This window comes from Leuciscus leuciscus (genome assembly GCF_965113295.1).
Source record: "Leuciscus leuciscus genome assembly, chromosome: 12".
Taxonomy (NCBI): Eukaryota; Metazoa; Chordata; class Actinopteri; order Cypriniformes; family Leuciscidae; genus Leuciscus; species Leuciscus leuciscus.
The window spans coordinates 18,663,166-18,674,305 of NC_138736.1; the positions used below are offsets into that span (position 1 = coordinate 18,663,166).

The following is an 11,140-nucleotide window of genomic DNA, read 5'->3' on the forward strand; positions in this document are numbered from 1 at the left end:
TGCGTCTACTGCAGTGGCTATAACAGCATGACAGGGTCTGCAAATGCTGCTCAAAACGCTATATGTTGCTATATGTAAAATGTTTCGATGTGATTGATAATTAAATTAGTTATTTAATAATCAAATATAACTACTAATACAACGTGTCACCAACGCCGCCTCATATGCGCTTAGAATGTGTGACTGTTGTGGACGCGCTCTTCCTGGAACAACTGCACGCGCTGAATGAATCTGCTACCGTTAAACTGGAGCACTTTGCTAGCACGTTATTTATCTAAAAGAAATGCGTCCTATATGAGATTAATCAGGTATATTCAAAATAAACATAATATTACAAATTATATCTGCACAAAATGACGCAAATTCATGCACAAGTGAACTTGAACTAAGTTACGTGCCATTCATTCAGAACTACTCATGTTGTGGACGCGGTCTTCCTGGAGCAATGCGACACGGCAACTAAACCCAAATAATTCACAATGTTTTATTACAATATTGTTCTCTTTATAATGTTATGTGATATTACAGTCTCAATAGTTTATTAGTCGTGCACTGCCGTTTGAGCTGCGCGCGCTGAAGCTGACGCTTTACTACAGAGTTCATTCTTAACCAAATGCATCCAATATGAGATCAATCAGATATAGATAGGCCTACAGAAAATAAACAGTATTACAACTTACATTTGCACAAAACAAAAGCCTGCGAATGCACACGCAAACTTATAGTCATGATGAAGGTGTAAAATGGTCCCAAACATAACTCCGGCGCGCTCGCTTTACATGTTTCTCGGTTGAGCAGCGCGCACGCGCATGAAGACCTGCTTAATCGATGATCGATAAGTTGTATCGATTAAATGTATTATCGACAATTAATCGATCGTCGATTAATCGTTGACATCCCTAGTATTAACACAAATTTCACAATTCAATTTGATTTTGATTCACAAGCTTGTGATTCGATTAAATTCTTATTTTGATTCAATTCATTTCTGTATTAATTAACTGGGTATGCATCAGGTACAGACAGTGCATGGTACATTTTCTCAAGGAAAAAAATATCTTCTCAACTAATGCTTTAAACTATACAGGGATTCCCAGTTGGTAGGCTACATCACTATAATATTAAATGTTAACATTTAGGCCTACTGATTTGTAAGCTACTAGCATTTAAATTGCAACTTTTTAATGATACAATTATGTTTCTATAAAAAGATGTTGAAATATAATTATTTAAATGGTGGCTCTCATAAAACATGACAGATTTATTCAAACATGAAATATTGAAGAACAGGTTAAGTACAAATACAATGAATATGCAATATAGTGCATATATTTAATTATTTTCCACACACTTGTCTCGGCATTTCTTGTGCTTGGACATCATGTTGGACAACATCATGTTGGAAATATGAAAGTTTTTTAGTCAGGCACTAATTTGCAGACTCTCAATAAGCTACGCTAGTTACAGGGCCAACTTGTTTAAAGTCAAATAAACAAAAATGAAAATTATCCCATAATTTACTCACCCTCAAGCCATCCTAAGTCTATTTGATTTTCTTTGTTCAGCCAAACACAATCAGAGCTATATTAAAAAATATCCTGGCTCTTTCAAGCTTTATAATAGGAGTGAATAGTAACTGAGATTTTTAAGCCCAAAAAAGTTCATCCATCCATCATAAAAGTAATCCATATGGCTCCAGGCGGTTAATAAAGGCCTTTGGAAGCGAAGCGATGCGTTTTTTTTTTTAAAGACAAATATCCATAGTTATAAATGTATAAACTGTCGTCACTCACTAGCTAAATTATTTGTATTATTGCTAAAAACGTTATATTGGTTCATCAAAATGAGGTTCGCTTAAAATTGAGAAATTAATATTTTTAACACAGCCCTACTATTTCTCTCTAGAAGTTATGATGGATAAAAACGTTTTCATACTCTTTTAAACTGGTTGCGCGTTTCTCTTAACCCCCTCCCAAAATCGCTCAATAACCCAGGCATCTGTTGCATCTCCAGTAGTTTGAGTAGAGCTAAAGATTGAAACCCACGTGTTCAGATATTTCTGTAAGAACACACATCAACAAGTGACTTGACCAACATGTACCGTCATTTGAAAATAATAAGGTTAATCAATAATGCCTGCTGTTGTTTTGACAAGTTGCCTGAAAAAGATATTCGATCTCCAGCATTGATCTTCATTAACACAGCAAAGGATGCCAAAGTGAACAAAAGTGAACGAAAAAATAAATAAATAAACGTAAATAAAAAAAGTGCAGATGGAGCACAAAATTAAGGTAGTAGTAATAACGAATTTGTAAGGCCTGACAAACTGGTCTGACAACTCCTGAACACTGTACAGTTGGAAAAAAAATGCAGCACAGCTGAAGTTAGCTTGAACAGTTCATGCTCACAGAGAACATGTTAAGACAAATAACCTCTGAGGAAAAACTGACTGTTACATATCTGTGCTTTGTCAATTCTCTGGCAACCCAGCCCATATTCAAATACGTTACAAAGTAACACTGAACAGAAACTTGCACTAAAATCATTCAATTATCAATCATGGTCCATTATAATGTATTAACATTATTATCTTAAACAATATAGACAAAGCAACAAAATGATCAACACTTGAATTATGTACAGAACGTACACTGACACTCCTGCAGCTTTGCATCACCTCCCTCTAGAGAAGGAAACTTGAGCAAAAAACACCTTGGCCCACCATTTTACTGACTGTACAAAATGCAAGAACAATCACGGGACAGCCAGTGCTGTGAATGTGCATGTGATGTGAACAGCATAATGTGGACTGATACGAGTATAAAATGAATAAAAAACATAACCAACCACATGAATGAGTCAAACATCCCCACAGTAGAGAAACTGTACCGTGCCAAAGCCTGACAAAAATGAGACAGAACTGGACTGACTGGTTGTGTAAAGTGACCTGGTGTCACTGCAGTATTTACATAGCTGTGAGAGTTTAAAGTACAAGCTAGAGTTTAGCTCAAACAAGCCCCAGACATACAAACACATGGCACAGATCCAAAAGACTGCGACTGTCATGCAAAATACCACATTCTGCTCCGCATTAAATGAAAGATATTAGGGCTGAACGATTAATTGCATCTGCGATAATACCGCGATATGATGAAATGTGATCATTTAACGCAAAGCTGCGATTACAGTCTGGTCACGTGACACGCGACTGACGCAAGAGTAAACCAGTCTGTATTGCAGATGCATCAACTTGGCACGCTACGCATAAAGGCCTGGCTACAGGAAATAACAGTTTATGTTTAATTTATGTGATATTGTGTTATAGATTCTCTCCAACGATTCTGTATCGATTAAGATAATTTCAGATTTATGTCTGAGCTTAGTTTTAAACACATACGTTATGACGCGTGTGCTTTATAAACAACCGTATTCTGCTTGCTTCTAATTCATCTTTCTCTCACACACACACACACACACGACAACACTCGAACCTTACGAGAAATAATCTTTAATAAAGTTCGGAAAAGTTTAAGCGAAAAATATTCATTAAGAATTTTGATGAAAGATGAAAGTGTTAAGCATGAACGAATGAAATACATAAATCAAATAAATACCTTCACCCTCATCTTCTCTTATTGTCAATTATTTTACATATTGAATTACGATGTACAGTAGGATCCAAGCTAAAAAAATAACTAATTCATAATGGGGGGGGGGGGGGGGGGATTATTCTAATTTCAGACAGTCTTCTTAATGTCAAAACAGCCATTATGCATCAACAAAAGTGCCATGATTGTTTAATTGTTGATTTTCCAAACAGATTCTATATGTATTTCAGACGCGTCACATCCATAACAGGGTTTTTGTCACATCCATAACGTTGGTTTTTCCTCATAATACACTTCATAAAAATATATATATTTTAAACATTGATATTTTCATGTTCAGCTAAGACCCCTTCATCATGTGGATAGCAATATTTATACATTGGACTTAAAAGTTCACAGACTTTAAAGGAAATCGAACAGAATACCAAAAACTCTGTCATTTCCCGTCACATCCATAACGCATGCATATTTTCCTTTTGTGGGGGTGCTTAAATTTATTTTAGAAAAACATATTTTGCCTGTCAATTCCCCAGATTGGGTGCTCTGAGAATATGCATTTCCAATTTAAATATTGTAAGAAGTTTTTTTTTTCTGAGACATTTCACCTGTCATTATGAGTTCAAATGTCACATCCATAACGCTGGAATTGCCCACATACGTTATGACGCGTGTGCTTTATAAACAACCGTATTCTGCTTGCTTCTAATTCATCTTTCTCTCTCACACACACACACACACACGACAACACTCGAACCTTACGAGAAATAATATTTAATAAAGTTCGGAAAAGTTTAAGCGAACTACAAGGACATTCGCGGGCTTCATTGCACAAGATATTAGATACACACGGTCTGCGTGGTTACTTTTGTAGTGCGCGGTCTCACCCGCCGGTATTTTACTTACAAATGTTCTACGAAGGCATCATATGTCTTGGAATGCAGTTGGCTTATATATGAAAAATATGAAAATCACCGACAGAAGCTGCTTTCAATTTCAAATACTCACGCATGCTTTGCGAAGAGCGTTTGAGCATGCGGCTGTGAGCGACTCCATCTACGTGGTTAAATGTTTGCATCTCGAAATACTTTAATGACGCGAAATTAATGCGACACAGTCAGTTATATCTTAAGTTACTAAACAGACAGGACAAACCACATCTTATAATTTCAAAAGAGATGAAAACGTTCCGACAGCCTACTCTTAAATACTAAAAGAGCACTCTTTGTTTATTGCTTGTAATCTTTTTTTCCCCTCTTTGTTATTTGTTTTGAAGCTATATTTGTTCAAATTATTAACATGTAATTGTATTAATTTAGTTTATTAATTTGTAATTATTATAAGTAGGCCTACTTATAATTATGTAATTAAATATTTTAAGTTTTATTAATACTGGTAAGATCAATTAAAGAAAAGAATTTGATCGGCTCATGAGGAGGTGCCTAAAGATTCCCTTCCCTATTTTACAATGATTTATTGCTTGTTTTTGTTGAATAATAGAAAAGATACAGAGCTTAAAAAAGTAATCGCATATTCAATCGCAATCGCAATATTGGTAAAACTAAAATCACAATTAGATTATTTTCCATAATCGTTCAGCCCTAAAAGATATAGGCTAGTACTTATAGAACAGACTTTCTTCGGAAGAACATAAGATGAGTAAATATGCACAATGTCCTGTGTACAGTTTTCCACACAAAAAAAGAATAAATGAGGAGAGGTTGACAAAAAACAAAACAAAATCAAGTCTCTACATTTCTTACACAGAACAACCTCTGGACTGATCATCTGGCTGGAATGAGAGGTAGACTTGTGTATCATCAGTGTAGCAGTGATAGAAAATATGTAAATTAAAAATAGCTAACAAACTTGAACATTGTGTTGTTCAACCAAATATCTACCTTTCTTACACAGAAAAAACAAATTTACAATAACCAGTCTGGATTTAAAAGCAGCCACTAAACTGAGACTGTCCTGCTCTCGGTTATTGAAGCCCTGAGACTGCATGGCAAGAGCAGCTTCCAAATCCTCAGTTCCCATCCTGCTGGATCGGTCTGCTGCGTTTGACACAGTTAACCACCAGAACCTTCTGTCTCAACCCTCAAGACGAAGGGCATCTCAGGAACCGCACTCCAGTGGTTTAAGTCTTACCTCTCAGGTAGGTCCTTCAGGGTGTCGTGGAGAAGTAAGGTGTCTAAGTCGCAACATCTAGCTACTGGGGTGCCTCAGGTCTCAGTGCTTGGACCACTTCTCTTACATCAACATGTCATCACTAGGATCTGTCATTCACAAACATGGTTTGTCCTATCACTGCTATGCTGATGACACACAACTCTACCTCTCATTCTAACCAGATGATCCGACAGTAGCTTCTCGCATCTCGGACAGGCTGTCAGAAACTTCTTGCTGGATGAAGGACCACCACCTTCAACTCAACCTTGCGAAGACAGAGCTGCTTGTGGTTTCAGCCAACGCAACACTTCATCACAACTAGGGATGGCGAAAACAAAAAATGTTCTTGACCGACCACCGAGCCTCATTAGCCGGTTGAAACCGGTTAACCGATTAGTTTAAAATATGCTACACTATTTGAAATAACAGCCATTTCGAGCCGCGCCTGCAATTTCACAACTCTGTCGCATCTCTCTGCCGCTCTGCCTCCCGCTCACACATACTCACGTCCATTTTTTTAAATCCCCTACAGTGCGAAACATGAGTCCCGCAAACGCGGCGCCGAGGAGCTTGTATGTAATCGGAGGACAAATGGCTCCTTCGTTTCGAAATGGTTTGGGTACAACTTAAGGTGATCGCGTTGAAAATAAAGGCCTTTGTCTAGCGTTAGAAGCTCATTTGGAACATTGCCGCGGCTCATTCAGATGCCGCAAATGACAGTTATTTAAGCGCTGTATCACACAAGTTGCAACTTGCATCTGTGTCATTCTTTTTGGTGAAATGGTCCCACACACTACTTTTCTTTGCACGCTTCATCCTGTCGTCTGCCCTGGCTCTAACCTCGAGTGTTTTAGCCTGTAGCCTTTACTTTTTGCAAACCTTGTGAGCGCGTGAACCCAAACGCTGTGACCTCGCGCCAAATGTTTTTTTTTGGTTTATTAAGTACAAACAGGCGAATTTTTTAATGAAAAATTGAGTGTGAGGGATTTGTTCACTTCACACAAAAATATCTTGGAATGAGATGGCTAACTGTAGTAGCGTTTAGTCCACTGTCTATAATAGCCTAATTTAGAGATCACTTTTTTTTTTTTTTTTACCGACTGCAGACAACTTTGATCGGTTAACGTTGATACGGTCAACCATCGGTCAAACGGTCATCGGTTAACAACATCCCTAACTCCATCAAGAGCAGCCAAGAACATTGGAGTTTACTCTCAGTTTATTTGCTTCTATTTAGAACACTTGATGATTATCTAATCAAAATAACAATATGTATGGTAGTGATAAAAACAATAACTGAAATAGAATGCGTTTCTGATTTGTTTATGTTTCTGTTGGCTACATGAACATATCAATGTTGAGAAAGCAATCACGTCACTAGCTTTAAATATTAAACTTCACCGGCTAATGAATGCATAAAAGTGACCAGCTGGATATAAGCTAATGCAAATAGATTGAATCAATTGCAACATAAAACTTCTGTTGCAATTGATTCAATCTATTTGCATTTAGCTTATATCCAGCTGGTCACTTTTATGCATTCAAATTGCAGCTTTGTATAATGTGTTGACGTAATTTAACAGGAAGCTAAGACGGGACATATTGAATAGCTCCTCCCCCTTTTCAAATAGCCAATAGCGTTTAGTTTACCTCACAGACTGCAAGTCGTACTTGACAGTGCCATGGAAGCAAATTTGAGCGCTGATGATTCGTTGGATTCAATAGTAGAGGTGTGAATAAATTCTAGCCATTTCATTCTTAACCAACGTACAGTTGGAAAACAGAATAAAACTCGAGCGTTTGAGCAACCGAACACACATCTCCAGCCCATATTGCTCCGTGACGTGTTAACAACTGTCGCTTTGGCCAGGTGTTATTTATAGCATAGGGGGTGGGACGTGTTAGATTCTAGAGAGTATTTGATTGGACAGAAGATGTGATGAGAAGCTGAAGTCCGCGGTGATATCATAAAAATCCGTGATCCATTTTAGCGGAAGTGAGAGACTGTAAGTTTTGAATGCTTATACTGTATCTCCTAAATGCGAATTTTGGAATTATTTTGGAACACACCAGCTTATTCATAATCTTTATGCCTGGTGCACACCGGGATGATTATCGCACACGCTTATCGCCAGGGCTTTGAGACTTTTTCCGACACGTCTTTGTGTTCATACCAATACGATTTTAACTGGCAGTGCGAAATGTGCAAATTCACTCCCTGACAGTAGATGATGCTTATTGATAAACAAAAATACACCAGTACACAAGGTGGCGCTGCGCAACTTTACGCTTCTTACACTCAGAAGAAGAAGAGAGCCAGTATTTACGTGCTTGCCAAAACCATTCACACACTTTTTGCTAAATGGCAATCATAACGGATATAAGTGAATTATGTTCAGACACCAGAGAGTAGCAGCTCTACATTCATCTTGCCTCGTTGAATCTTCGTCTACTTATTTCCTCTTCGCCATCTTCTTCTACCAATGTGTGCTCGGCAAGACCGTTTTGTGCTTGAGCGCCACCAAGTACTGTAACTTCAGCAGCTCCAGGCACGTGAACAAAAGCACCAATCTCATTGTTCGGCCAGTTTTTAACGCGGAGCGTCAAACCAAAAAAACTAACCCGAGGCGTTTTTTAAACATTAGCCTATGCTTTTACACCTGCCGTTTTGCGCGTCGGTGTGCATACTCATATTGGCACCCTTTGTTTAGTCACAAGGCGTTAAAAGTCGGCGATAAGCGCGCGCGATAATCGTCCCGGTGTGAATGAGCCTTAAGTCTAACATTTTCAAACTAAAACCTAAAAAAAACTTACAATTTGATTTCAGGGGGCCTTTAACTTTAAAATGTACAAAATATTATTATAATATACCGCCAAAAAGCGGGTACTTCTGCCATTAGGGACGAAAGCCCCTATAGCCTGAGACAAAACCTTAAGTTGCTCAGATAACTAAAATGACATCACAACAGCAATTTCAGGATGCTCACAGTGCACTTCATCATCCTAAAGAGCATCAAGAGCTCTGACCTCAACTAAACAATCCTTCATTGTCTGACAGTCATTGTTTGATGTGCTGACTAGATGAATGGAGGTTAAATGAGACACAGTCAAGCTTGAACTAGGCCATTTACTGAACAAAATCACTGCAACATTTGCAGGACACACAGCCACATTTTTCATAATGATTAACCCAGAGTCCACTCTGTATTCTATGGAAGCTCATTTCCACAACATAAGAAACAAATCCTGCTTTGGTGAATCTTAATTATGACATAAACTGTAATAATTATGACATACTCTCATAAGTCATAATTATGAGATAAATCCAAATTACGACCTACTACTAAATCATAGCCTTTATGAGATTAAAATGTTGAATCTGACACAAAAAGTCAAAAGTTATGAGCTCTATAGCCAAAACTATGGATTATAGCCTAGCCTACTGTCATAACTATGAGATGAAGTCAAATTTAAGACACAGGCTACTACTAAGTCATAATTATGACATACTGTCAGTCATAATTATGAGATTAAGATTAAATTGACACACTCGTAAATTTTACTTTTAATGTCATAGTTATGACATTAAGTCAAAATTATGAGATAAAGTTACAATTATGACAAACTAAGTGATAATTATGACATAGCCTACTAAGTCATACTTATGAGATTAAAAAGACAAAAATCCTGACATTAAAAAAAATTAACTAGATTTATTTTATCTTGATAAGGTCATCATTTTAACTTTTTAATATCATAACTATAGCACGAAAATTAAAAGTTATGACTTAGTATGTCATAATTTCACATTTTAAATCTCATATTTATATCTTAGTATGAAATAATGACAATGTACCAAAGCAGAAATGGGTTTCAATAGTAAAGATGGACACCGCCACCAGCAAAATTACACAGCATTCAGTTTTCACAGTACAAGTCATGACTTTTAAATGTAATAACTATGACAAAAAAACAAACAAACAAAAAAGATACAATTATTAGTAGGCCTTTGTCAATTTCATTTTTTTTTTTTTGGTCATCATTTTGCCAATTTTCCCTTCCCTGAACTTAACAATAAATAGAGATGTCAGAACAGCACCAGTTATTCTAATTTCTGCAGTATGAGGTTTCAATGTGTATCTGGCAGAAAACAAACCCCGAGGTTGCCATTTCTGTGTGTTTCTACCTGATCATTACCTGTGCCTGCTGAAACTTGCCCAGCCCAACTGAAACCATGTGGGGAATGCAATAAATTCGTGCATGTCAACGACAAATAAGTTAATATGACCGAGTCACAAAACACAAGGATGAAAGTCACTCAACATAGTATAAATCAGTGTTGATGATCACATGGTGAAAAGGTGAATCACAGAACGGATGCTAACCTGACTCAAAACATAAGTCACTTTATCATTAACTAAATTAACGTTACATGATAACATTATTTATACAATTATTCCCTAGACGTTTGTGTTTAAAAGATTTGCTTCGGGTGTTTACATTCTTTTTTAAATTGTTTATCATTGTTAATTATTTCCTGGTTTGCTCAGCTGATGATGTTTTGAAACAGCAACAGGTTGTTGAGCTAATAGCAGTTAGCGGCTAATGTTTCACACCAAGTCAAAACATTAAAACATCACCTTTTATTATAAATGACGACATTTATAAAACTTAAAAAGCATTACCTGTGTGAATGTGTTAATAAAATCCCTCCATAAAACTTCTTAAGCCGTGAAGAGTTTCAAACGCGGGTCCCCCAGGTTAACCTTGCGGCTGTCAGTCAAACTCTGTCAGATCCACAAACTCCCAAAATGAAATGAGATGAAACAAAGAAACATCCGAAATGTTCTTGGATTAATATGTCCTAATCCAAAAACCCCTCATGGCGTTGTTGTGGATTGAGTTAGTTCGGTTAACCCAATGTCAACTCGTGTTTATCGACCGCAGCAGTTGGTTGACTGTCAGGTTTCTACCTTCTCTGATGAAGCGCGAGATCACGGGTTGCCAGGTGTCTCACCTGGAATTCCTCCTCTGCAAAAGCTGTGGCGGTTCGTTCTCTTCCATGGCTGGCAGTCTGGCAGATCATGTGACAAGGAAAAGCTCGAACTTGCCAGCAAAATCTTAAGGTTGCCAGGTTGCCATAATAAATCCCTCCTTCTAAATGTATAGTTTGCTCATTTATTTATTTTACATTTCTTAATTACATTTTATATTTAAGTTGTAACATGTTGTTTTATAATGTTTATGTTACTAATTGTATTAACTAAATATATTTTTATTAATTAACTGTTATATTATTTGACTGTGTCATCATTACAGAATAGAAAATAAACTGGAAACTACCAAGCACTATTATTCTTATA

General features: G+C 37.0%; 1 protein-coding gene across 1 annotated transcript in view; it reads right to left on the reverse strand.

Moving 5' to 3' along the window:
• Positions 1-10,846, reverse strand: part of phactr4a (phosphatase and actin regulator 4a) — a 69,876-nt gene extending 59,030 nt beyond the window's left edge. Inside the window, exon 1 of the mRNA XM_082186701.1 lies at positions 10,463-10,846. The gene's annotated coding sequence lies outside the window, so the exon portion shown is untranslated. The remainder of the gene's footprint in view (positions 1-10,462) is intronic.
• Between the last annotated feature and the right edge of the window lie 294 nt (positions 10,847-11,140).